Source organism: Neomonachus schauinslandi, chromosome 3, assembly GCF_002201575.2.
Source record: "Neomonachus schauinslandi chromosome 3, ASM220157v2, whole genome shotgun sequence".
In the NCBI taxonomy this organism is placed as follows: Eukaryota; Metazoa; Chordata; class Mammalia; order Carnivora; family Phocidae; genus Neomonachus; species Neomonachus schauinslandi.
Window position 1 is genome coordinate 92,861,261 of NC_058405.1, and position 27,764 is coordinate 92,889,024.

Sequence of the window (27,764 nt, forward strand, 5' to 3'; positions counted from 1 at the left end):
TTTTTCCCTGCAGAGGTGGCATGATGGTGCTCATTTCATGGGTTTGGAATCTGAGGAACAGAAAAGGCAAGCAGCTTACCCAGGGTGACACAGCTGGGTGGGGAGCTGAACGCAGCTGAAATCGGAATCCAGATCTGACTCCAAGGCCTCCTCTAGGACATGATATGACTCCCTCTTGAGGGATGCTTCTGTCTCCGCTTTTCTCCCTGTCCCAACAACGATGGTGACTGTACCAATAAATGCAATTTCCTGGGCTCTTGCTACGCCCCAGGTACTCTTCTCAGCGCTGTGCACCTGGGACTTGATTTAATCTCCTCAACCACCCAATAAGGAGGTGGGAATCATCCCCATGTTATGCACGAGGAAACGGAGGCACAGAAAGGCGAAGTAACTTGCGCAAGGTTCCAGATATAGTAAGTGGCAGAGCCACCACGGGCTGGTCTCAGAACCCCAGCTTGCATCCTTCCTGGCTAGCGGGGGGATGATGCTCCAGGCGCTGAGCTGGACGGGGACTGCTCCTGCCCCGCAGCCCGGGGTGAGAGGCCATGGCCAGCCCCCCAGCCCCGGCCAAGGCCCTGAGGCTCACAGAGCTCACAGGTCCCAGGCCGGTGCCTCTCCCAACCACTATCCCACCAGACCAGCACCTCCCATGATGGCCCCTTCGGTCCTCCCTGCTGAGCGCCCGTCATCCTGGTGGAAACCTGCCAGGGGGACAATGAAGGCATTCAAGGGCCGTTATTTATTTATTTCTCAATAAAGAAACTTCATGAATAGATGGATATTTATTCACCTAATTCACTTTTGCAAATGCACTGTCCTTCAAAGGATGATTTGTTTGCTGAACGGGGCTGAGGCGAGAGGTTAAAAATAGCTCCCGGCAGTACCGTATTTCTCAGTAAATCAGTGTTGATAATTTAATAATAAAATTAATCTTACATCAGGTACCAGATAACGCTCCTCTGACATGCAAATCGAATTCAGCTTCCTATTCAATGTGGGTCATTTGTGAGGCTACAAATTCACCAGCCTCCGTGTTTGGGGCACTAAATTTAGAGCCTTTCTTACCTGGGTCAATACTAGTGCCTCTAAAATGCCTGTCTCACTAATGCGGTCATTTGTAATAGTCACCAAATTCAGAATGTAGATGACTGGCCTTCCCTCACTTTGGAGCTGCCACATACAGCAGGGAGGAAAAGACCACCCAACGCACACCTGTGCCATTTGGGGAGATCACTCTAAATCGCTCTGAGTTTCAAGACAGAGGGGCTGTCTCCCCCAAATGCACCCCCCAGGTGCATTTCATTTCCTCTCAATAAAAGTTTCATGACCATCTACTATGGGCCAAGTCCTATCATAGGTGCTGGGGCAGCAGGGATGCCCCGGATGCTGTCTCCGCGGAGTCATGCATCGTCTAGTGCAGGGACAAGACAGACATGTGGTATAAGGACAATGAGGGAAGCGTGGACAAGGTCTAGAGGAGCACAGCGGAAGGAAGAGCTGACATCTGTGAAGGAAAGAGCAGAGGTTCCAGGAGGCTTGCCTTCAAAGAGACATCTCTAGTTTTGCAGGATGCATAGGAGTTCTCCAGGCATTTGGGTAAGAGTTGGTGGCACAGGAGAGGACATTCCAGGCAAAGAAAATGATATATACTGTCTAGAGAAATTAAAACTGGTTCCGTACAGCCAAAGACTAGCAAGAGGCCTGTGTGACATGAGATGGAGCTTAGATATTTGAGGGCCTAGGGAACCAGGGAAGGCTTGGAAGCAGGGGATAGGTGGGGTCTGATGTCCATGTTGAAAGATCTTTCAGGACACAGTGTGGATGGAGGAGAGCAAGACGGTTCCCTTTTCCCCTAAGGACAGAGCACCCATTTTCTATAGGGCAAGTGGTATACTCTGTGCAGGACACAGAGGATGAAGAAAAACAGGAGCTAGAGAACGCTGAGGGTGAGGATGGAAGAGGAAGAGCTGTCCCAGGAAGAGCCTAGGGGGAGAGTGAAAGGTCCACCTAGGCCCTCGGGGTGAGAACGTCAGGTTTCCCCCACCCACAGGTGTTCAGCAAGCCCCCCTATTTGCATGACCTGTGCGGCGTACAAACCATTCCGACGTGGGCCAAGACGTTTGACTACAGACTACAACCCTCTGAGTTGGCAGGGCAGGCACCATCATTCCCATTTTACTGATGAGGAGACTGAGGCTCAGAGAGGTGAAATGATCTGTCCAAGGTCACTCGGCTAGAAAATGGCAGCACTGTGACTCCGGACCACGTCCTCTTAATCCCTAGTCCTGGCTCTTTCGGGAGTATAATTCTCATTGCAATGAGTTGGACTCAAATGATGATTTTCTTTTTCTTATATGTGGGGGATGGGAGACAGAGGGTTAAAGTGACTTGCTCCTGATCATGTAGGTGACCCACGGCCTGAATTTAGATTCCCTTCTCCTGAGTCCTCCTTCCTTCCTTCATTCATTCATGGGGTCATCACTGCTATCTGGCGCTGCCCCCCTGTGGCCTCCCATCCTCACTCACCGGCTCGCTGGGGCATGCTGGCCTCGCTGATGCTCTGTAGCTGGCCAAGCACCCTCCTGCTCATGGCCTTTGCCCTGCTGCTCCTCTATCTAGAATACTGTTCCCCCCAGGTGTTATCAGAGCTCCTTCCCTTACTTCGTTCAGGTGTCCACTGAGACATCACCTCCTCAGAGAGGCTTTCCCGGACTTCCCCACACATCCTCCCTCTGGCTGTAGCTTTCTTGAAGCACTTGCCCGTACACCTGCCACTTCTTTACTTGGTCCATGCTTGTCTCCCCCACTAGAAAGTAAGTTCCAGAAGGGCAGTCACTTTGTTTGCTTCTGCATTTTATCTCCTGTCTTATGATGAAGAGGCGCTTGATAAATGTTTGTTGAGTGAATATATACAGAGTGTCGCCTGGATGCAGGGCCCTGTCCCAGGATCCAAGATGAGCTCTCTCCATAGGAGCTGGTTCACCAAGCTGGTGACACAAGCTTGCAGGCCCTCACCCTGTGCCAAGTTCAACAAAGTGCCCAGGAGCTCTACTCACAGATCATCAACAGGAGCCGAAAGTAAAGGAAGGGACAAGGGACATGTGTGAGTTAGGGCTCTGGCGGGCAGGCTGACTCGCACAAACTCAGGTGTATTTTAGAATGAATGCAAGGCACAAACAAATGTGGAGAGGACATCCAGGTTGTACCTCAAATGGTCCAGAAGATCACCCTTCATTGTAAATATTGTAGTATTTGGTCATGTCCACAGCTTTTGGTCTCAGTTTACGGAGCAACAAAGTGGGTGGAAACTTCCAGAATGGGTGGTTTTGCTTAGCTCACGAAGCCTGATATATCTGTCATCCTTTCCAAGAGAATTCAGTCTGGAATTCCCATCCCTGTCTTTTGCCCGCATCTTTATCACCTACTGAGTGTTCAGCTCTATGCTGAATGGAAGATACTAGAAACCTCTCCTGCCTCCCTCCCCCCAGAGTGTCTGGGCACCGGGGCTTGAGGCCCCCTTCCAGCCCCCTTCGTCCCACAGTGGAGGGACAAAGGGGCTGGTTCAGGAGGAGGCAGATTTGCAGTCCTGAGAGCTGGCTCCAGCAAAATGCAGTTAGATGACAGGTACATTTTATTCTATAATAAAAGGCCTTTTAAGAAAAATACAGAGTGCTTAGGGGAAAGTTAAGGGGGGGAAAGGAAGGCAATGGAATTGTTCATACTCCATCAATGCCTGAGAAGAACCAGTTTCAATGACGCACTCTTCCAGGTATTAGGAGGGCTACGGGGTGGGGGCCGGGTGTGGGATGCCAGCCTCTCTGCTGTGCACACCACCCCCCACCCCAGTGCTAGAAACCTCTGGTCCCAGCCTCCTGCCCAGCTCCACTCAGCTGCTCAACCACCACCTCGGTTCCAACAAGTGTGAAGCAAACTTCTGAATCCCCCAGAGCTGAGAGCCATGTTGGTGAGTTAAGATATTTACATTTTTACTTAGATACTTAAATATGTAGATACTTTCATACTGGTTGGTGGATAACCACCGCCCTGAGCCACCCCACCTGCCCCAGAACCCCTAAGCCTCCCCACACTGTGGTAACTAGAGGGTTAACCCCTGGCACAGTTGGGTCCAGCTCCAAGTCTCTTCTGGCTGGTCAGTGTCAATGCCCACAGGTCTCTAAGTGGGGTGAATATGCCCTCCTACTCCCAGTCCCTCACTCACACCCACAAGCTACTCAGGGGAACAGCACGCCACCGACCCAGGTGCCCAAGGAAACATCTAGAGGAGTGCGTCATGGACATACCCCACTCCTACACACAAGGCCCAGCTAGGGCCCTGCCTCAGCTCCGGGACTGTTCTTCCTGTTCACTACTGAATCCCCCGCCGAAGCCTGGCACTCGATCGGTCCCTGATAAATGGCACACTATGGTTGGCTGAATAACGCACCAGAGCTGTCCACATCCTAATCTTTGGAGAGCCCGACCCTGTGAAAGTGACTTTAAAAAGGGACTTTGCAGATGGCATTAAGTTAAGGACTGTGAGATGGGGGGATGATCCTGGACTATCTGGGTGGGTCCAGTGTAATGACAAGTGTTCTTAAAAGAGGGAGCCAGAGGGAGAGGTGACTTGGCAGAGGAGAAGGCCAGGGGATCATGGAGGCGGAGACTGGAGGGAGGCAGCCACAAGCCCAGGAGCGCAGGCGGCCACCAGAAGCTGGGAGAGCCAGGGAGCAGACTCCCTGAGGCAGCCAGAGGAAACCAGCCCTGCCAACACCTTGATGTAAGCACCGCCATTCCCCCTCCTTGGGTAAGACACCTGGCCTCCAAAACTGGGTGAGAATGAGTATCTGTTGTTCTAAGTCACTGATTGTATGGTGAGTTCTTACAGCAGCAATAAGAAACTAACGCACACACCCTATTCATCTTTTTTTTTGTTTTTTTGAGAGATAGAGAATGTGTGTGAGCAGGGGGAGGGGCAGAGGGAGAGAGAGAATCTTAAGCAGGCTCCACACTCAGCACAGAGCCTGACATGGGGCTCGATCTCACGACCCCGAGATCATGACCTGAACTGAAATCTGGAGTCGGACGCTTAACCGACTGAGCCACCCAAGTGCCCCTTGCACCCAACCTATCTTGACCATCTGGTAGGTCATGGCACGAAGAATGAGAAAACTGCTCAGGACCATGGCTCATGACCTCTTGGAAATACGAAACCATTCACGGTATTCCTACACCCTCACTGTCCTGTAAACTTCTCCAAAGGCTTCCCGAGACCTGGGTAGCCTGAGGTCTTTAGCCCAAAGACAGGTCCTTCCCTTGCCCCCGTTGGCTCCCGGTCTCCACACACCCCACATGGCAGTCAAGTCAAATCACTGATATTTGCATTTGCCCGAATCTCATGCCACACCCTCTCGCTCCTCAGCCCCCTTGTCCCCATCCAGTCACTGTGGCCTGGAACCGCCCCCCTTCATTCAGTCACCTTCTACTTGACCCTCAAGCCAGCCTGGGAGTCCTCTCTTCCAGGAAGCCTTCTCTGCTAGCTCCAGGGCTGGGTTCCACCCCTGCTTTCACAGCCCTGGTGTGGCCCCGGGACATGGTCCATGGCTCCCGCTCTCCAGGATGGGGAGCCCCGATGTTGGAGCAGCATGAAGCCATGACTCCACCCGTGTCTCTGGCCACTTTGGTGGGACTCATGACTCATGCTCTGTGAGCACAGCTCGGTGGCTTCCATCCAGGGCAGCAGAGCAGGTGTGGACACCCGAGGTCTGCTGACCCTACTGGGGGACCCACCATGGGGAAGAGAGAGCTTCCCCAGTTCTGCTTTCCATTCCTATAGGTGCTTACAAATTAGATAGAACACATTTTCATCTTGCCTTTTTCTTCCCTAAGCCCGTAGGAACTTTTTATTTTTGCTAAGTTTTAGACATTCTGTAGATAATATATATAAGCAAATAAGGGTCAAGGATGTTCCTTTTCTTTTTCTTTACTAGAAAATGGCTTTTGTTATTTTTTCTGGCTCATAAAAGTCTACATGTTCCCAGGAAAAAATTTGGACACTATGGAAATATGTTGCTTTGGGAGAAGTATGGGAACCCAGCACTACCTACTTCTTCCTCCCTGCAAACCAGCTCCTGCCCCACCTCTGGGGCCTCCACTTCTCCGGCCCTGTCCCCCCCGCCCCCAGCCTCTGCTTCAGCTGGGGATCAGTAGCTGGGCCACTGCTACTGACCACCTTCACCTCCCGTGTCCTCAGGTCTGTGGTCCTTCTTGCAGACTTCCTCATACCTATCTCTCTCCATCCCCACAGACATCGCCGTCTGCCAGGCCTCCAGTCTTCTCTCACTCAGATGTCTACAGTGGCTCCCGTGTTCCTTTTCCTCTGGTTTCTCCCTCTTCACATGTGTGGCTCACCACACAGAGAGGCCCCTGACACTTCCCCTGTCTGTCCTCCCTTGGCGACCCCCATCACCTACCTCGTGAAGGCACATCCTTGGGGCCCATCTGGACACCAGCTCAGACCTCACTGTCTCCAACCACACTGGCTTTCCCTGGTCACTGTCATGGGCATTCATGGGCTCTGCTGCTTCTTCAAAGATTTCATTCATTTATTTTAGAGAGCAGGTGGGAAGGAGCAGAGGGAGAGAGACAAGCAGACTCCATGCCGAGCATGGAGCCTAGCATGGAACTCGATCCCATGACCCTGAGATCATGACTGGAGCTGAAATCAAGAGCTGGTGATCCCGGACTCTGCTGCTTCTGAACTGTACTTCCTTGAGATGGCTTTTGGATTTAGAAATAATATTCACCCTACTTCCGGCCACAAGGCTAGAGGGAGGTTGGTCCTTGATTGGGAGGCAGGGAAAGGATGGGGTTAAGAGGTTACAGAAGCACTGGGGAGGGATGAGGGTCCAGGATGTGCGGCAGGCCCGCCCTGGAGAAGAGCAAAGGTCCTGCGGTCTCCTGATGATGTGTAAAGCTGAGGGAGCACGGTCAGGGACAGAGCTGAGCCCAGAAAACTGACAGGGCATGGGAGAGGAGAATGCAGGTACCACCAGGCTGCCAGAGGCCCAGGGAGGAGGTGATGCTCTCCTGTCTGCCCCAGGGCCTCCGGTGGGCAGGAAGTGCCCCAGGGAGCAGGCCAAGGAGGGCTTGGGAAGCATCTGTCAGAAGCCTGTTGAGTGCTCCTCCACCAGCCAGCTTGGCTTATGCAGTCCTGTCCTAGCTGGGCTGGGCCACTCAGTCACCAGCACGGAGTATCTGCTGTATGCGAGGCCTATGGGCTATGCATGGGGTGGGCAGAGAAAAGAACCCACATGATCTGAGCACTTGGCATGTACCAGGCCCGGTGCTGAGTGCTTTACGTGGATTGTTATTTAATGCCCAACACAACCTGGTAAGGTAACTGTTACCTCATTCTACAGAGCATAAAGCTAATAAGGGCAGAGTGGGAGTTCAAATGCGTGTCTTTCTTTCTCCTACTCCACAGAGAGGCTGGAGTCCCAGGGTCTGATGGAGCTGACAGTAGACCAAGGAGGCAGGTCCTGGGTACTCCTGTTAGGAAATCCCTCCAGGGCTGTATCTGCCACCCTTGAGTCAGCCAGTTTGGGTTCCCAGCACAGGGACTTAGAGAACTTAAACCTGGATGCGTGGGAGATGTTGACAGTTTTCACCAGGGCCACAGCGAAACTGCTTTGGGTTGGGGTGGGGATAGGGATGGGGGGCTCCCCTGAGAAAAAGGGAAAGGCCCAAGGTTAGTTATCAGGGGGTCTGGTGCTGTCATTAACTGTGGGGTGGAAGGGAGAGGGACTAGAGGGTTCTGGTCCAAGTCTTGGGTGGGGGTCCCTAGCCATGGAACTAGGGGGTGGGGATGGGGGGCAGCCTTGCCCCCATAGCCTCTGTAAAATGACAGTTGAACCAGGTCAGCTGGAAGGGCCCACCTGGCTCTGGCCGCCATGGTCCTGGGATTCTTTCTGAGGTCCTGGTCCGTGTGGTCACAGGGCAGAGCCAGGAGCTCCTCAATGGCAGAGGTCATGCCTGTCCTGTTCACCACTGCTTCCTCGGGGCTTGGCATCTCGCAGGAGGGAGTGAATGAATGAGTGCACCCTACAGGCTGGAGCTTCCAGGATCTGAACAGGAAGTGGGACGGTTGAGAGAAACCGGGGGTCACACGTGGGAACTTTGTGCCACTGTGCAGAGGACCAAGGCCAATGCTGACACTTGGCAGGAACAGAAAGGGAGGAGGAATGGTTTTACCTCCAAGTCTTAATCCTGTAAGTCTAGCCAGAGAGGTTTTAATTACTTAGCTTTGAGTGGTTTTATTTTTCAATTAAAGTCATCAAATAAACATTCAGAAATTAGGGCCCTTGTTAGAAATTAGCAGCACAAGTGGACCCTCCTCAAGATGCTGAACTAGAGCTACCCAGGGAGGGAAGAACTTCACCCAGCCCATCACCTCCACCCATGGGCTCAGGTGGGATGAGACCTGGGGGCTTCTGGGGTAGGTGTGCCCTAAAACATTTGCCTCTTCTCATCTGCTTCCCCAGCAATAGTCACTCCAGGCTCAGATGGGGAGGGCATCAGCTCAAACCACGGCCAGGGACCAGGAGTCATGGAACCTGTGCCAGGCCTGTGTATACAGCAGGTAATCGGCTGTCATTTGGTGTTTGGAGTGCAAAGGGAGGCACGACCCAGGACCCGAAGAAAGGGTTGTGGTCTGGGTGCCGACCCAGGCAAGAGTGCTTGGGTGAGGGACTCTGGCTTGTCTCATGTTGCCCTGCCTGGGGACTAAGCTGGGAGGGAGGGTGGTGGGCAGAAGGGAACCAGCAGTGCCAGTCTGGGCCACCATGGGTGATCTTTGGCCAGGAAGCAACCACTTCTGGGCAAATCCCAGCTGGAGAACTAATAGCTCTATCTGGCCCCGTCAAGAAGAATTCGGGAGGCCACTGGCTGCCTCTGGAGAAAGATGCTGGTCCTCCCAGAGACTGAGGTGTCAGAAAAGTCCCCAGGATTCTTTCATCAGTGCTATGGACTGAACTGTGACCCCTCGAAATCCATAAGTTGAAGCCCTCATCCCTAGTGACTATTTTGGAGTAGGGCCTATATGAAGGCATTTAAGATTAAATGAGGCCATGAGGGTGGGGACCTGATCCTATAGGATTAGTGTCCTTCTAAGAAGAGACACAAAAGAGCTTGCTCTCTTGCTCTTTACCAGGTGAGCACTCAGCAAGGAGGCAGGCTTCTGCAAGCCAGGAAAGAGGACCTCATCAGAAACAAGATCAGCTGGCACCTTCCTCTGGGACCTCCAGCTTCCGACACTATGAGAGATGAATTTCTGTTGTTTAAGCCACCGTGTCTGTGGTATCCTGTTCTGGCAATCTGAGATGACTAATACAATCAGTGACATGTCTTATGGTGCTATGAGCTGTCAACAGCTCTGGGAGGAGGCTGAGGGGTAACAGGAGATGGTCATGACATAGCTAGGAAGTAGTGGTCAGGGCCAGAGCCAGGCAGGTCTAGCAGCTCCTAAAGGCCAGCATCTTTAAAGACCATGCTGCTGCTGAAGATGCTGATGATGGCAATGATGGTGGCAGAATTCTCATGGAATATCACAGAACAAAAGAAATGGAGCTGCTGACTTCCAATTAAGGAGGTAGCCAAAGGTCAAAACCAAAACAGGCTCAAAAGGCTCAGAAGCATTTGTTGATCTCAGAGGTTCTAAGGGGGACAGTCCACCCTTTCCAGCCAGGACTCACTTGGGGATCCACCTTATTTCCTTATACTCTCTCCTGGGCCTGATTCCAGGGTTTAGAATCAATGCTTGTGATTGGATCTGGAGGGAGAGGACCAGACCCAAAGTGGAGACCCAGGATACTATTCATTCTGGACTCTGCTTCAGCTGGGGATCAGAGGTGGCCTGGGACCTTCTATCCAACCAATAATCCACAAACACCCACACCAAGTGGGCTCAAAATGTTTTCCCAGGCTGGCTGCCTTCCTGTGCACAGAGGGGCCACAGGGATTCATTTCCAGTATCCCACAGACACCTAGTTGGGACCACAGGGTTCCATCCCTGTCCCAAAGATGGGCATCTCACCTGACTGAGGGAGGGGCTGTGAGGAGGTCAAAGTGAATAGAAACATGTCCAAATGGTTCTGGGTTTCATGCCAGCATATAAATAGCATAGCACCAGGATAATTCTTTTTTTTTTAAAGAGATTATCTGAAAAAGTGTACATTAATTCAACATGTCAGCTTTTCTAGGAGCCATTTTCGAGATCAGAAGCCTTGGCTGGGCACCCGCTCCACACCACAAAAGTGATTAAGCAAAATGTCAAGAAATGAGATGATGTTATTAGGCAAGTGGGGACTCCCAACTTGGGCTAATGTGGGGAGATCTGGGTGAGGGAGAGGGGCCCCCGATCACTCTGAGGCAGTCTAGCAGGGCGCAAGGATTCTCCGAGCAGTCTGGAGGCCTGGCTCCAGTACTGGGTCAGCAACTCTCTTGCTGTGTGGTTTGGACTAAACAATTGCCCTCTTTGAGCCCAAAGAGGGGATGTCTCTTAGGTGGATGGAGGTGGATGTCCCTTAGGTGGCTTCGTGGTCTGTGTTTCTCTGGATAACTAATATTTAATGTGATTATGCTGTATGGTGCTTTGCAGTGTGCTTTTTCTTAAATTATATTTTTTGAAGTATGTATCTCTACTTTCCACACATGCTCATGACCAATTATTTGCTGGTCTTTGGGGAGGATTTGGGACTTTGTTCTTGTTCCTTTAATTATCCCATTGACAGCTGTGTTCCATCCACCGAGGGAGGGGGCAGCCCTGGTCTTCTAGACTGTGTGCTGACCAGCTACTAGTTAAGGGTCACAGAATAATCTTTGCAAAGACAATGGGCTCTGGCCTCCCACAGAGCTGGTTGGAATCCAGGTCCCTGTTCTTGATGGCTGTGAGACCAGGATGCTAGTATCCTGTGCGGGCAGGACACTAAACCCTACTGAACCCCGATTTCTTCATGTATAAAACATAATTAACAGTTGGGGTGCCTGGGTGGCTCAGTCGGGTAAGTGTCTGCCTTCGGCTCAGGTCATGATCTCAGGATCCTGGGATCGAGCCCCGCAGCGGGTTCCCTGCTCACTGGGGAGTCTGCTTCTCCCTCTCCCTTGCCTCTGTGTGTTCTCTCCCTCTCTCAAATAAATAAATCTTAAAAAAAAAAAAAACCAGAATACCAGTTACCTTGTGGGATCGTTAGAGGGGTACACGAAGTGGTACGAGAGATGCACCTGTCTCAGGAGGGACTCTCAGTAAATGGTAACCAGGCGACTGGAGTGCACCTGCCATTCTTGGGCTTCTCTGTCCTCTATTAATGGGATTCTTTCCCTCATCGTGTCCTCCCAAATAGTCTCAGGTCCTTGCAGGCAGGAACTGTGCGTGACCCCCTGTAGCCTCCTACAGAGCTAGTGCACAGCTTTCGGGTAGCGTTGATTGGCTCTTTGTCTGTGAAATGGCGCAAAAGGACCCTCTTGGGAAACTGGCCTACCCCGGGGGCCATTACTCCCATCATCACCCATCCACGGGGCCCCTTCTCAGCAGCCACTTTTGTACTGACAAAGACAATAGATCTTGAGTTCTAAGACATCCGTTTTTAAAACATTAAACAATTGATGAGTGCCGACTTGTGCTTTTCCTTCCTTGTTTGTTTGTTTATTGAAAGTAATGCCTGGCCAGTATCAAAAAACTCAAATACAGATGTACATAGAATAAAAGATGAAAGACCTTCTTTACTCTTGGCCATTCCTAGCCCCAAGAGGTAACCACAGTCAATAAATACGGCTTTAATTTTTCCTGACCTTTTCTCTTTATATTACAAATGATCTACACACCATATGCAAACTTACACCACATAGAAGTTTTCTAAAAACATAATTGGGTCATTTCCTCAGACTTACTTTGTTTTTTACCTAATGAAATCTTCCTCATGTCAGACATAGTGCTCTTTTTAAAATTAACTATATTTTTAAAAGTTATCATACAGTAACATTGACTTTTGGGTGGACAGTCTGTGAATTTTAGCACAGGTATCCATGTGCATAACCAACACAATCAGGATACAGAACAGCTCCATCACCCCCTAAAATTCCCTTGCACTTTCCATTCCTCATTATGCTCTACCCCCATCCCAAACCTCTGTGGCCACTGATTTGTTTCTCCATCGGCAGGCTCTTGTTTCATAAATGGACTCCTACTGCTTGTCATCTTTTGATACTTGTTTCTTTCACGTCTCGTTACGCCTCTGAGATCCATCCAAGTTGTTGTATCAGTTTTAGCTTTGAGTAGGATCTCACTGTATGGATCGATCACATTTTATTTATCCATTCATCAGTTGATGGGTTGACGGACATGGGCTGTTTCCAGTCATTGGTGATTACGAACAATCGTGTACAGATCTTGGTATGGACACATGTTTTCATTTCCCTGGAATACATTTCCAGGGGTGAGATTATTGCTGAGGCTCATGGTAAATGTATGCCTAACTTCAGAAGAAACTGCTGAACTATTTTCCGGAGTGGCTGTAGCATTCCCTCCAGCAGTGTGTGAGAGTTCCTCTTGTTCCATCTCCTCCATCTCCTCACCAGCACTTGGTACTGTTGGTATTTTTATCTTGCTCGTTCTGGTAGTTGTGTAGTGCTCTCCCACACACAACAGCTTTAATCTGAGTTCCCTGAATGGTGAATGACGTGGATAAGATGTACATTTTTAAATAAAACATTGGGGGGTAGCTCAGTCGGTTAAGCATCTGCCTTCTGCTCAGGTCATGATCCCAGGGTCCTGGGATCGAGCCCCACACTGGGCTCCTTGCTCGGCAGGGAGCCTGCTTTTCTCTCTCCTCCCTGCTTCTACTCTCTCACTGTCTCTCCTTCTCTCTCTCTCAAATAAATAAATAAAATCTTTAAAAAAAGATAAACGAAACACTGGGATGTCTCTGTCATTGGGCTATGTAGTTGAATCAATGTGAACTTTGTTGTTGTTAACTGAAGCTGAGCCTAGCACTCTGTGAGAGTAAGGAACCTAGGTGTTATTGACCTGCTCCAGCCCTTGGCTGGTCCCCCCCCCCCCAACAGTAGCTATTCCACATAGGATCATCATCGCTGTGAATTATGGGTAGAGTGTTTGGTGCATAGCAAATGCTCAGGAAATGGTAACAAAACTGCATTGAATGGAAGTAGCTGGAGTTCCTTCCGAAGTCGGAGTCCCGGGGATATTGTGGGTCTTTGGAGGTAGGCGCCCTGGCTGATGCTTCCCAGAGAGCCTTGCACTTGGCTCTTCTTAACCAGCGGGCTCAGATGCGGACAGGAGATGAGGCACTTAGGATAGCTGGAGTCTAGGACCCTTGGCTGCAGAGATTCTGGTATCTCTCCTTGCACATCTGGATGCCTTTGCCAGGGCTCAGGTGTTGGAATAGGAGACAGCCAGGACTTTCTCATCACAATGGATTGTGTCCTCGGGGGCCAGCTGAGCCGTTCACGCGTCCCCGCAGCCTGAGACCTCTGAGCAGCAGGTCGCCTCGCTTTGGAGCAGTGTGGCTGAAGGAGTGGCCTCTTAAATATTGAATCACCCCTCCCTGGGTGATCCACTCCTGCTGATTTGACTAAGGGCTCCAAGCCTTAAGTTTGTTTAATAACCTCCTGACACTAAACAAACAACCTTGCAGAAGGAGTAATTTGCGAGGCAGAAAGAAAACAAATAAGTTGCAAGGACACGGTGGTACCGCGGCGGCCAGGCTGATTACATTCTGGGGGGCCGCCTGAGTCCGACAGCCACCGAGAGCATGGAGATCTTGGCTCCTCTCCACTCTGGGAAGTCTTCAGGAACACAGGCAGGGGAAGCTTTGCATTAGGCCCTATGGAGATGGCGTGTCATTAGAATTCTGGAGGCATATTAAATGCCATCTAGTTGCTAACACGATGCATCATTTTCTGCTAAATAATTGATCACGGTGCAGAGATTGTGTTTGTGGAGTTTAAAAAAGTGATTAGAGCAGGGAACATTTCTGGGCAGCAAGTGGCATCTGTAACCTGGAGCCTGCTCTGGGCACCTTCCTGGGGGGCCATCGGGCATTGGGGATTCTTGCCACAGCGGAGCTGGGGTGCAGCTCAGGAACGCTGACGCAGCAGGCTGAGGAGGGGTGGTGGCGGGCAGTGGGGGCGGGGTGGTGTAAGACGGCCGAGGATGGGGGTGGGAGCAGAGCCCTTGTAGTGGCCCAAGGGTCTGTGCCAACCTTTGACCCTGGTGGAGACATGAGAAAAAGGAGAAAGCCTGCCCAGGGAGGCTGCGTCCCTTCCACAGCCCCATGCCCGACTGGTGTCTCCCAGGGCAGCGAAGGCAGGTTCTGGTCCCGAGAAAAGCTTGTCTCAGGAACCCCCTGTTTTTTCCTTTTTCTGCCCTACTCTCCCCCAAAGGTAATCTCTTTCTCCTTCCCCTTCTCCTGGGAAAGAATCTGGGACTCTCCTCTCTCATCCGTGAGTAAGGGCATGCTGTTGGGTTTAGGATGTGTATGAAAACACTTTGGTTTTGGTAGATGGGAGGGCATTGTGGAAGGTGTTTTGGGGAGAAGGATTTTAGGAGTGAGCTGTAGGTGCACTTTGGAGGGGGAGATGGGGCTTCAGCAGGTCATTAAACTAGCTGGAAAGTGGAAAGATCGGGTACATGGTACAGCACAATAGTATTTTTCAAATGAATGATGCAGCCCTGAATATAGAGTCTAAGTTCACACATTACAGACTGGCTGTGGGCCCTGAGCAAATCTCTGAGCCTCAGTTTCCCTACTTGAAAAGCACATGCCTGTGTGGATGTGTGTGGGTGGTGGTCATTTTTAAGGGCCCTCTCACCCTGATTCTGTGCTTCTAAATCAGCTACTTTTTTCCCTGGCTGCACATTAGAATCTCCTGCGGACCTTTAAAAATACAGACGCTGGAGCCCAGCCTCCCCGGGGGTAGGTTGAGGGCACTGGGGAAGGGGAGATACCATTTCCCTGCCTCACACCCTGCAAGGTCTTAGAATGGTTCATTCTCTCTCCTAATGGCACAGAGCATGTGCAGAAGGCTTTAAGATGGTCCCACCAGTCACGTGTTTGTCCCTGGCCCTGTTTCCTCCTCCCTAAGGGACCCCTCCTCCCCCAAGCTGCCCAAGCCTGCCCCAGCCCTGGGGCCCCAAATACACACTGTGCTGAGTTCTCAGCACACCCGTCCAGGGAAGGCCCCCTCTGCAATAGCTGGGGAGCTCCCCGGAGGCCCAGCCCAGTTCTCCCCGCTTCTGGGCATAACAAAGTGTTAGATGCTCTCAGGAGTTCATTCAGATGCACATCTCACTGTACTGGCCTCAGCCCAGGGAAGTTTCCTTCCCTGCTTCTAACCACTGTCTCCTCATGTGAAAACAGAATGGGCCAGGCCCCTACAGACTGATTGTAGTGGCTTTTGCAGCTCTGAGGGGTAGACAGAGAGACCACTCCTAGTTCTATTTTATAGCCGGGATAACTGAGGCTCAGAGATGACCCGACTTCATCAAGGGCATTCAGCCAGTAGGTGGGGGAGCCATGGCCCCCGAATCCTAGCCCAAGACAGTCTGCAACTGTAGAACGAAGAATGTAGTTCAAAATCGTGGGGACCTTCCCAAATCCCCCATCTGAAGACAAAATTAGTTTCTCCTAGAAGACAAGCACCTACTTTGAAATGAGCCTTCTCATTCTCTCTCTTGACACAATCTGATTCATTCCCTGCCACCGTCTGGATGTTTCTGGGCTTTGTCTGGGCCTTTGGCCTGTCAGCTGCCTCGTACCCCTGAGGGGCGATGACCTGAGCCCCACCTCCCATCCTGCTTTGCCTTGTTATACGTTGCCCTTGTCAGGGGGGCCGAGCACCCACAGAGTGTCTGAGGGAGATTGGTTTTCAGCTAAAGGTCACAGCAAATTGCCTAGGGAATCCCTGGGGAGGTTCCTGTGGCTGCTCGTGCCCATCCTGGCCACCAGGGGGTGAGCGAGGCCCTGCGTCCTGGGCCACAGGGTCAGGACTGGGGGTGAGGGTTGGGGAGGCGGCAGGGTCAGAGTCCATGCCCAGGACTCCCAGGCATGGAGGATGCCTCTGACACCTTCTCGCTGCCACCCCAATTTGCTCCCATAGGGTGGGGTGTTGGATAAGCATCCAAGGTCGGGCCTGCCAAGCACAGCAGGGTGACTGGGAAAGTTCTCCTCTGAAGTGTATCAGTTTGAGATGCAGAATCTTGGACTAGTCGAAGGGATGTGGGGACTCCCCTCCTTTCCACCCTGCTGCCCATAGGAGCCAAAGTGCTTTAACCTGGTCTTCCCTATGTCTCGTACATTCTAGTCTCTTCCTCAAAGGCAAGGGGCTTCAACTCAGCACACCAACTTCTGCGAGCAGCAGAATCACTGGGGACTTGCTGAAGCACACATTCATGGGTGCCAGCCCCAGAGTTTTGATACAGGATCTCTGGGGACCACACTTTAAGGACCATGGGTCCAGTCTCTTCCCACCTCAGTTCCTAGCCTTGCTGGAGGGATTTCTTGGAAGTACATTAACTACAGAGGCAGACAGACCTAGGCTCCTGGCTCTGCTATTGTCTAGCTGTGTGACTTTGGGCAAGTCTCTCGCCCTCTCTGAGCCAAGATTTCTTGAAATGTAGGGAAGGCAAAGCCCACCTGCCAGGCTCCGGGTGAAGTCTGAAGGGGTTGTCTGAACATCTGTGAAGCCTCTGGTGTGGGCAGGCACTCCAAAATATTCCTTTCTAGAAGGGAGTCATGGCAGAAGTGGGAAGGGCAGAGATGCAGTCCATCCTTGTGAAAATAGGGCGAGTGAGGGCAAGAGCCCAGCCCATGTCCCACTTTGGGGGCTGGCAGAGCTGGAGCCAGGATGGGCAAATCTGCCAGTGCTTGTCGTCCCTCTGACTGGGAGGCCACAGCCCACAGCCCAGCGGGCAGAAACAGCACTGCTCCTCAGCTGTCAGAGCAAATGCTGGTGTTAAAAGCAGCCTCACCGACCCCACCCCACCCCCACCCCACCCTGCTCCAGCACCCTCTGCAGGCTGTCACTCACCAAGGTCGCTGAGTCACCACTTCACTGAGCGGCCACCTCCTCCCTACTCCCTCCTGACAACCTCCTGCCTTCACTGGTTCTGCTGGGGCTAGGAGCAGGCGAGATGTGGGGTGCAGGGCTTATACCCCACTTTCTGCAGGTGCACAGAGGCTGGGCAGAGAAGTGTAGCCAAGAACGTGCCCCCCACCCCCCTATATCTCTGTTCACACCTCTCTGTGGCTCTCTCTTGCTTCTGGCTACATTTCCTGTATGTCTTAGACATGGATCTTCCCCTCATGCCTCCTCTACCTGCAGCATCTAAAGGAGCTCTGTTTGAGCTCACCTCAAGGTGCCCCAGGAGGAGGCCACCGGCTGCTTCTCTGTAGTTCTTGCAGCTTCATGTCAGGCCCTGGTCTCTTAGAACGAGAAGTCCTTCTGTGTCCTCTAACCTCAATTTGCTCGTCTGTGAAATGGGAGCCCACAGGCGCACTCAAAGCCATCTCTCCTCCTCAGAAACCTTGTCCTGATTCTACCCACATGAGCACGGGTTGGGGCTTAGGACCCCTGCTTGGAGAGAAGGGAAGTGGCCTCTTGAAGGGCCCTGTTTACGTCTTTGGGGGCTAATTTCTACCTGACTTCCTTCTCCTGATAGACATCGGAATAGCCTGACTGGAAAAACAATCCTCCCCATCCTTCCTCTGTGCCTTTGCTCAGGGACCCCCTCTTCCTGGCTCCCGCTCACCTTGGAGGGTTTCTGCTCGTGTCCCCAGACTGAGCGGGTCTCCTCTCTGAAGTGTTTCTCTGACCCTCCCACCTGGCATCGCTTGTCATTCATTTACTTATCTGTCTGTCTGTCTGTCTGTCTGCTAAACCGGGCACCCCGAGGGCAGGGCCTGTGGCTTGGGGCTCAGAATGTCCCCCAGAGCTCCATCATGGGTGGGGCCAGGGCCGGCGCCCTGCAGAGGCGCTTAGCGAGCCTGGGCCCTGGGAGAGGATTTCTGCCCTTCTTCCCCCCAGAGCTTCCTACGGAAGAGGAGCTCAGCAGGCGTGTATCTGTGCTCCATGCAGCAGTCTCGGTCCCAGGTGCCTCTTACATTTTCCCTCTAGCATCATTGGTTAAGGGGGAGGGAGGTTGGGGGGCCAACAAACCCAGATATCTAACTTTTGGAGATGAGGATTTCTGTTTGAGGAGTGAGCCAAGGTGGAGAGAGGACATCTTACCCCCCACCCCAAGTGCTCAGCACTCACCCACTCACCCTCCTTGCCCTGCCCCAGGACACCTCCCAGCGGCACCCACCATCTACACACATACACGAGGGAGGGCTATTACTCCCATGGGTGCATGCAGAGTCTTTCGAGGGTATCCCCCATTCGTCCCCTGTGGGGAAGGATCCTGGGTTATGCCTTTGCCAGTCACCGCCATCCCTATTCCTGGCATGTGGGGCTCCTTCAGCTCTTCCAATCCTCCAAAGACCCTCCAGTGTTTAGCTCAAAGGAACCCTTTGATGTCCTAAATGACAAAGCCAGGCATCATGGAGGCTGCATGGGGATGGCTCCCTGCAGACTCCCGGGAGGGGCAGCCGCCCACTGTCAGAGCTTCTGGCCGCTTCTGGCTATCTGAAGTGTTTTGCTTTAGCTTCACTTGGGCGTCTTTGTTGTCAGAGCTGCCTCTGCCCTGCTCCTCTTGAGCTTCCTTGGGGAAGCCTCTAGCCTGCCTGGCCAGCCTAGCCCAGCTGTGCATGGGGGGAGCCAGGGCTTGGGTCTGCCCCTGGAAGTGGGAACCCTGCTTTGCCCAAGGCTGTGCAGGCTGCCTGACCCCTGCCTGCATTCTCTGCTACTCAGCCGTCTGGTTGCCGAGGTGGGTGGCAGGACCTCTGCACACCCTGGTTCTGATCCTACGCTTTGGGCAGATGTCAGTTTTCTCATCTGTAAAGTGGGGATAATGATGATGATAATAATGCCTACCCCAGAAGACTGGATGCCACAACACATCCTGGCAAAAAAAGCTCCTGGCACATGCAGGCTCTCAATAAATACTGGCCTCCCTCCCCTTTCTTCTCCCTTCTTTTTATAACTTAGTGGTTCTCCAAGCTATTCATTAAAATCCCGTGAGGGGCATTTACAATGTACCAATGCCCAAACTCCACCCAGACTAATGACAGGGGAGCTCTGAGGGTGAGGTTTGCTTCTTTACTTTTTAAAAACTTCCCAGATGATTCTAAGAATCAGCCAAGGGACGGAACTCCAGACCCCATTCTAACCAGATCCCCACCCTCCTGACGTGCATGTCCAAGAGGGTAGTCGCCAGACACATGCACCTACTTAAATGGAAATTCATTAAACTGAATCAAATTAAAACTTCATTTCCTTGATCACACTAACCACTTTTCGACCGCTCAGGTGCCACGTGTGGCCAGAGGCTGCCATATTGGACAGCACAGGTCTACACCATTTCCAGCATTTCAGCGAGCTCTTTTGGAGAGAGCCGCAAGACCAGAACCGTCCAGTGGAAATAGAGTGCAAGCCACATGTGTAATTTATGTATTTAAAATTCTTCTCATGGCCACATTAAGTAAAAGGAAACAGGTGAACTTAATTCAAATAATATATTTTATTTAATCCTACGCATCCAAAAGGGTTTCCTTGCAGCATGTAATCCAAATGAAGAAATATAATGGCTATTTTGCATCCGTTTTTGTATTTAATCTTCAAAACATGGTGTGCATCTCACACTTTTAGCACATCTCATTTCGGATGGGCACTTTTTGAGTGCTCAACACAACGTGTCCTGCACAACATGGGCACCCGTGAAGTGCCCAGTGATGTGTGAAACCGTTTTGTGTGACCATCCTCTTCTTGGCAGAGTGACATTGCTGTGACTACATGTAGTGCTTAGGACTTAGGAAGTACCTTGATACATGTCTTCTGATGACCCCAGAGCCCTCTGACTGTGGACTACAACCTCAGGCTGGCCAGAGGCATTGCCTAGGCACATGCTCCCAGGGCAAGGACACTCCGCGGGTGTGTACCGTGTATGCTATTGTTGTAATCCCCACATCAGTGAATGTCTAGTCCTGGACGAGTACACTGTGTGTTGGTCAGATAGACTGGTCATCAACTGGGGACATCCCTATTCTTGCTTTGCCCACCTTATCTATGGTGCTCCCTCCACCAGCCCACCTGTCCACGGAGAAGATGTAACTTTGAGTGGTGCTGGAAGGTCTCTCCCACTAGAAGACACAGGGCCAGAGGTTTCCATCATCCTTCACTCCTTCCTGCTAAAGCATCTATCCACAATGGCTCCAAATATATGGTAATGTGTTTCCAGGGAAGATTTATGCAGCCACCTGCTTGATTCGTCATGTTGGTTCATAGTAGAGCCTGGCCAGTCGTGAATGGAAGGAGGACAGCTCAGCTGTGATAAAAGAATGTGGAATGAAGGACCCGTAGCACAGAGCTCTGTCTAGGATGAGAGAAGGAGTCTGCGGTGGGTCAGGCAAGGAAGTCAGGGGCACATGAGGACACAGGGGTCCAGGCAGAGAGCTCGGGCAGCAGGAGATGGGCAGGGGCAGAAAGCCACGGCCACCTGGACATGGGGGTTGGGGGTCACCTCAGCTCCTGGTGCCGCCCTGATGGGTGGTGCTGAAGGGGACTGGGTGTACGTGACACTGGAGCCTCGAGAAGGTGTGCAAGGTGGAGTCTTGCTCTCTTCAGATTTTTATCTCATAGGTTTCAGCTTCCTGTGGGAGCCAGGCAGACAGTGCAGCTTTCAGGGTTTTGGGGGTCCAGCTCCTGGCCTTGAGGGAGCTGATAGGCTGGGCTGGGGCATCAACTCTTGCTGGCTCCTGTAGGTGGTGAGACCACCCCTGAGGTATACAGCTGGCACCACATAGGAGCAGTTCTCTGATACCCTCACTTTCCCTGTCTTTCCTCTGAGCTGCTCTCCCAATCCCTCCCCCGCAACCTGCCCCTGATCAGCCCAGGTTCTGTGTGACTTGTTTCCAAATCACATCCCCACCCCAGGGACCCATACTAACCTTTGAAGAGGTGCACCCTGATATGTCTCTGGCTCTAACCTTTTCTTCCTTTGTGAGTTACACTCAGGTCCCCCATCCCCCCACCATGACCCCCAGCTCTGGCTTCTCTGTGTCACCACCCTCTTAGTGCAGACCTTGGCCCAGCCCATGTGGATGTCAGCCCCTTCAGCTTCTCCCAGACCCCACTGGTGGGACAAGAAGACCGGACTGCAGGTCTCCTCCCTAATTACTTTAGCCAGAGTGATACTGGCAGTGAAAGTGATGTATTGTGGGCACACGGCAGCTATTCAAATCCAGAGACGGTTGGCCAGGGCTGAGCTGTTCTTTCTCATTCATCCAACAAACACTCGCTGCACACCAAATCCCGTCCCACCCGAGGGCCTCCAATCTGACTGGCTGTTCCGGCACCACTTGGTTTTGGATAATGGACTAATGAATCAGGATCATCCAAATGGTTTTCTTTTGCACTGCTGTGTCAAAATGCCAGGCAGCTCTGTTCATGGACTCAGCGTGTAATGATCCCTCCCAGAAAATCATAATCCATCAATCTCTCCTCTCAAGACCATCAATCAATGTTCCAGAATCCATGGCTGCGTTCTCATTCCAGGAGTTTTCAATCACTTCCCTTTTCCCTCGTGTGCGCTGAACAATGCAGTGACACTAGGAAATTGTGTTTTGACATGAAATCATTATGTGTTTTAAAACCTCTCCTTCAATGTTGGTCTTTTCCTGCCTTCTGCTCTCCCCTGGCACATCTCTTGCTATGAACTGCAGCGTGAGCCCCGTTCTTTTGTTCAGCTCTCAGGCACAGGTGAGGGATGCACAGTCCAAAAGGAAGGAACATGGAAAATATAAGCTGCCCATTTTATTCCATCACAGTCACACTGTAATTAATTTGTCTTCTCCAATCAGAGCCTTCCTAGTCTATTTCCTGCAGGAGTGTTTGAGGGGCTGAGGCGTGCATGTACTGGGCGGGGGAGAGGTGGCCTGGGGCAGGTGTGTGTGCAGTGAAGTAACATCACAATCAGGTGCATTTCATGTGAAATTTAACTATATGCATGCAGCAAGCAGTCAATCAGTCAGGGGGTGCAGTAGGTGCAGGGATTAAGCTGCTTGTTCCTGGCATGGTGATGAACATCTATCGAACCCCTCATACAGCCCAGAGTAAGAGTGAGACAGGAGGTGGGTGTTGGCTGCTCCCTGTGTCCCCGTCCCTGCACAATTCCCGTCCACAGTAGGAGCATCACTCGTTGCTGATGCTGATTCTAGTGTTTAGAGACATGTACTTTTTGTACAATGAGCCCCTAAAGGCATGACAATTACCAATCTGGTGCTCAGCCAAAGATGAGCGCTGGAGGAGAAATGGACAGAGTGGGACTTCCAGGAAAGTGCGGTGCGTCTATCCCGTCTCTTTCCCAATGCCTTCTCAGGGGAAATTTTGATTCTAGGCAGTTCTCAATAGACCTGCTGGCTCTAGATCTTAAGCCCCCCGAGGTCAGGTCTGAGCCATATTTGGGAGGCTCAGCACAGCAGAAAGACAGACATCAGCCTGTGGGGACACAGGTTTAACATGGATCCTACTTAGCGATGTCTTCTCTGACAAGTTACTTAACCGGTCTGAGGCTCGGTTTTCTCATCTGGAAATGGGGGCCAGTCATACCTTCCCTGTAGGGTTTGATGTGAGAGTTAAAGATAAAATATGCTTCTCCGGGACCTAGTGGGTGTGTAGCAAGGGGTGGGTCTTGTTATCGTTACGGATAAATGAGTTCTTGCTGAGGACCGCCGAGCTGCCAGTGTCACCGAGGTGCTCCATTTAAAAAAGAAACGATGTTGTTAAGTTAGTTTCTGCAGAACGACAATAATTTACACTGTAAATAATTGATGCTGTGAGCAGACTTCCAGTGTTCACATCCAGGTGAGGTTTAGGAATGATGGCTCCACATTCTAAATCGCCTCATCTTTCCTTTCTTGAATAAATGGAGTCTCAGTTGGAGGTCAGAATAAAAGTCACACAAGTGTGACTTCCAAAAAAAGTACCATCCGGGAAGAGTGCAGTTTGCTCCCGCGTGGCTGGGCTGCCCCTCTGTGCAATTAGGAGGCCAGCCCAATTTGTATCCAGCACCCACCTTTCAGGGGCCCTCCCTTCCTCTTGGCATCTGCTACTGCAAGGGTGTTCACACTGTTTCTTGGTGTCGCTGAGAGGTTCTGTTCTAGCCTGCTCTTCTTTGAAGTGCTCTCCCTTAAAAGCTGCCCGTCCTGGGTCCCCATCCCGCGGGGGCCTGACTTTGGCTAGGACCACCACAGTGGTCTTGCATCCATTTCAGGGGTATTTGGCCGTGCATGATGTTAAATCTGGAAGCTGGCTCCCTGAAGGCTAGCCCACCCCAATATTTCAGCCCAGCAAGTTGAGGCTCCCAGCCAGGAAGTGGTTTGTCAAGGCGTTACAACAAATTTGACCCTGATTCATCCGTACTCAACTCTGAGATGGGCTAGGATAAGGCCAAGAGGGGGGGTGCAGAGATGGCCCAGGCATGCTAGATGAGGGGCCTTATGCAGGTGGGGGGAGGCTAGCTGGTTTCCCGTGCGTGTGTGTGTGCAGCCAGGTGAGCTCAGATGCCACGCCAGGTGCTTGCTTCCCAAAGTCAGGACCCGCGGCCCTGCACTTAAACAGGGGGCTCCAGGAGACTCGGAGAAGGAGGCTCACAGCACGTTCCAGGCACTGAGGCGGCTCCGGTGGTGGAGCGTTCTCTGTAGGGTCCTCTGACTTACACCTCCCCCCACTGGCTGACATGAAAGACCAGCGAGCAGGTGCCTGAGGGAGGCCCCGCCGCCTCTCTGTTATAGGAACTGCCTGCTCCTGCATTTTAGTCAAACTGCCTGGAGGGCCACCTGCTTTCTAGTTCAATGAGGCCCCCTGGGGAAGGAACTTTAAAAAGATTTCAAATCATAACAATGCTCTCCTCGGCTCAAATCGACAAATGTTTTCCTCCCCTCCATCACAGCAAGGGCACACACAGAGAAGGATAACATTGAGAAAATGCTTTTTCTGGCTGTCAGACCAAGCCGGAACAATTAACCCTTACTTAGTCAATTTCTTCCTGGCAGAGGAGGCGTCCTTCGGTAAGTGCGCCCTGGGGACGATTTCCATCTCCTCTTCACTGGCAACACCATGTCCACCATCACAGAGGCCTACTTATTTTCTGTCCCTCGTGTCTGTTATATCCACCCCTTGCTTGGTGATCCCAAGGCGATGACCTTGGAGGCTCCGCATCCTCCCTGCTGGATTTCCACAATGGCCTCGAAATGGGATTTCCCTTTCTACCCAGTGTTTCCATCTGGTAAACTCCACTCTGCCTCTGAGTGATCTTCCTGAAGGTCAGGGTCATGCAGGCTGCAGTTTGCCTTCCCTGGGCACCCTTTCCCACCTGGTAGGGCTGTTAATAACCGTGCCCTCCCTCAGGGTGGGCGCTGGGTCCCGGGCAATCACAGCACTTCATCCCTCGGGGCCATGGTGCTGGACCCAGGGAGCAGGCTGGCCACAGACTTCCCTTGGAATTGGAGCTGTGTGCAGGGACATGGGAACTTCTAAGAAAGAAGGTGTTACAGGCAGCTGCTTTTCTGTGGCCGTGCTCTGGCCTCTGGGCCCAGTACCCCGCGAGCCACGTACAAACAGCCCTAGGAGTGTGGCCGCAGAACAGTCTTGTGGTGTGGCTGAGTGTTTATCTTGACCCCTCTTGCCTGAGCAGCGTCCCAGTTCTGTTCTGAGACTCTGTTGAAGATGCTGAGAGCTACCTGATGTATTTTATTTTCTTTTTGTAAAAGATTTTGTTTATTTATTTATCTGAGAGAGAGAGAGAGAGCACAAGGGAGGGGAAGGGGGAAAGGGGGCCGAAGCAGAGGGAGAAGTGGGCTCTCCACTGAGCAGGGAGCCTGATATGGGGTTCCATCCCAGGACCCTGAGATCACGACCTGAGCCAAAGGCAGATGCTTAAGCCACTGAGCCACCCAGGCGCCCCTGTATTTTAGCAAACTCTTTCTACTAAACCAGCTGGAGAGGATTCTACTGACTGCCACTTAGAATCCTGACCAGCACAGAAGGTGACAAAGAGAAACCCCAGTGGCAGTGCTCAAGCTCTGGATGCAGCTGGGTTTGACGCCAGACAGCCCCCAATCCTTCCCGGCTATGTGAGCCAGTCAGCTCTGCCATTTCCTATGTGGTAGACCGAGGTATGTTTCTGACACTTGTAACCAAATGAGTCTTTAATAATCTCGCAGCCCTGCTCAAGCACGGTGTCGCATCCCTGCTCAAGCACGGTGACTCCCACAGCACCACTACCTGTCTGCTCCGGGTCCTGGCCAGTTCCCATGATGCTCTCTTCTACAGGGCACTCTCCTCACTGGTCCCCAAACCCTGGATTCATTCCCTCCTCTTGTCTCTGCTTCTGTGGTGCCCTCTGCTGGAAGGCATTCACTCCTGGCCCTCGGCCCAAAGCAAGCCTGTGCGTTATTCTAGGGGCTGCAGGAAGATCCCTGTTTTCTGAAACTCTAGAGTGTATGCAACACGAGCGTGCTCATTCATTCCCTTGTCAATATTTAGGGTCACATTCTGGCTGTGGGGGCATGACAAGGTGTAAGCGCTCGCGGGTGAATAGTCGTTGGGCCCTTACATGACAGGTGCCTGCCGGCTGAATGCTTTGGGCACACCTCCTCATTCAATTCTTAGAACACACCAGGAAGAGGTATTAGTACTGTCATTTTGTGACCGTGGATGCGGAGGTTCTGGGAAGTTAGGAAACTTCCCCCAAGGTCACAGAGCTCTTTCTGGGCTTCCTCCCTGGATGGCTCTGTCCCTGAGGCGTGGTCTCTGTTCTTAAAGGGGCAGTGTTCAGGGCTGAGAGCCAGGGCACTCTCTTAAATAGGAAAAGGGTTGCTGTACTCAGCTTAGCAAATACCAATGAGTATCCACTATGTGCAACTGTTGGGCTGTTTCTGCAGGGGCGAGAGAACTGAAATAAGTTTCAGTCCCTGACCTCAGGCAGTGCCATGTAGAAAGGAGAAAGGGCAGGCATTCAAGGTAATTCAGGTTGGAGAGAACAAACAGGAGCCAGAGGAGGAAAGGACAATGACTTTGAACCGGAGGGCCCTTTAGCTGGGCCCCGAAGACCACTCAAGGTCAGACAAACAGTGAAGACCATCCAAGCTACAGGAGCTCAGACAGGGAGCTACAATAGCCATGGGCTGGGTAATCCCTGAGAGCTTCCTGAGGGAGGTGGGCCTCACCTTGAGCCTCCAAAACTAGGGAAGATTGCAGTCATTATACATGTTGCCCCATTCCTTCTCCCTCATGTGTATAAAAACCTCTTTTTTTTTTTTAAAGATTTTATTTATTTATTTGAGAGAGAGAATGAGAGACAGAGAGCACGAGAGGAAAGAGGGTCAGAGGGAGAAGCAGACCGCCCGCTGAGCAGGGAGCCCGATGCGGGACTTGATCCCGGGACTCCAGGATCATGACCTGAGCCGAAGGCAGTCGCTTAACCAACTGAGCCACCCAGGCGCCCCTAAAAACCTCTTGATAAGGACTTGATAAAGTTGAAGAAGTTCTGTATGAAAACTAACTCGCATTTAATGAGTCCCTCCCACAGGCCAAGCACCGTGCCCGGGGTGGGGGTGGGGGTTCTTTGCAAGCCTCAATTTTCTTGTTTGTAAAATGAGAGTGATAACAGGATCCAGATTGTGTGTGTGTCAGGGGGGTTAACAGTAAGGCATGGAGACCACTTGGCAGGTGAGCAGCTGCTCAGGGGATGGTAGGCGCTGTGGCCCCACATGGAAGGAAGAGAAGAACTCTCAGCTACAGGCAAGAAAACGGAGGCGCAGGGAGGTGACATGACTTTCTGGGCCCCTTGCTTCTCACCTGCAGGAGGGGGCCCTCAGGCTGGAGCTCCCCATGCTCCTCTCTCCAGACCAGGCTCTCTGGCCTTAGCAGTCAGGCTGTATTTGAGCCAAGAAGATTCTGTTGAGGTCAGTGGCCTGGTGTCAGGGAGCATGCTTTGTTGACCCTTTCCCTGAGAAGGTCCTCAGCCCAGTGGCCTAGCAACCTTGATGTGGGCCTAGCTGGCTGTGGCCTTGCTGGTGTCATCCCTCCAGAAACTCAAGCCTTGAGTCAGATGTCTGGGGCCAGTGCTCCTGGGGTGCAGATGTGGGTGGCAGGAGGCCTGGTGGGGGCGATGCGGAAGGCTGAGGGGACAGTAGTCCTTTGTCCCTTCCCTGGATGTGTGTCTGAATCCTGCAAACAGAATGACATGGGGGGGGGTGTCTGCACATTAGGGTCACAAAGGGGGATGATGGGTGTCCAAGGGTGGACAACATTCTTCTCGAATCAGAAGGGTCACTTCGCCCTGGTGCCCAGGGTGGGGGGCAGGAAGCAAGAGCAACAGTTAAAGTGACATCACTTTAATTTGGACCCCTGTCCAAAGAAAGCCAGATCTGGAAGGGAGACAAATGATGGGCACCACAGGGAAACTAAGAGACCTCGTCATGGGGACATTCCTGTGGACCTTCTGGTGACTTCCACCAGAGATAAATAGGATGACTCCAGGGGTAGATCGGAGATGTTGGAGCAGTGGCTAAGGTCAGTTCAAGAAAACCTAA